The following is an 826-nucleotide window of genomic DNA, read 5'->3' on the forward strand; positions in this document are numbered from 1 at the left end:
CGTGTTTTTATATACCTATATTATATAGATGTCACACCTGTGACAGGTAAAACATGTTTTTTTTGAAAAACAGCGCCATCTGTTGGACGTAAAAGCAACACACGCTTTTACCAGACTGAGCCATAGCAACGCGTGGCCAGGTACAGCTAGTAAAGATATAAAAGCTAACACAAAATAAACTAGGATGAAAATTCAGAAGGTGCAAAATAAAAAGACAAAAGAGAAAAAAGTACAAAAGAAAAAGACAACAACAGTAATAAAGCAGTGGCTTCCAACCTTCCTCACACCAACCACAAGCTAATATAATCAACCCCTATCCTAGTCCAATGCTTGAAGGAAGAGCGAGGTCTTCATGGCCTTCCAGGAGCTAAAATGGTAGAAGTCCCTTGGATCCTAGATGGGAGGCTATTTTTAAAGATTGGGGCATGCCTCCAAAGTCCCATCAGGTAACAACACTTAAGGGAGGTGATCTGGAACACATCTACCCTATCTAATCTAGTAGGGTGGCCAGAAACCCTCAGGGAAAGATGATCCCACATGTAATCTGGTCTTGTGCCATGCAGGGCTTCAAAGGTGATAACCATCCCCTTAAAATGTACCCAGAAAGCTATTGAAAGGCAGTATGCTGACACACCAGTGTTACTTGGACAAACCATTGGAATCCAAAATTGTACGTATTGCTGCATTCTGGACCGGTTGCAGTTTCTGGATGGTCTTCAAGGATAGCCCCATGTAGAGTACATTGCAGTAATCCAAATGGGAGTTGACTAAGGCATGAGTGACCAGGAGAGGCCCTCCTAGTCCGGGGATGGTTGCAATTGGCATA

This window comes from Protobothrops mucrosquamatus, unplaced genomic scaffold (genome assembly GCF_001527695.2).
Source record: "Protobothrops mucrosquamatus isolate PMUCROS unplaced genomic scaffold, P.Mucros_1.0 scaffold394, whole genome shotgun sequence".
NCBI lineage: Eukaryota > Metazoa > Chordata > Lepidosauria > Squamata > Viperidae > Protobothrops > Protobothrops mucrosquamatus.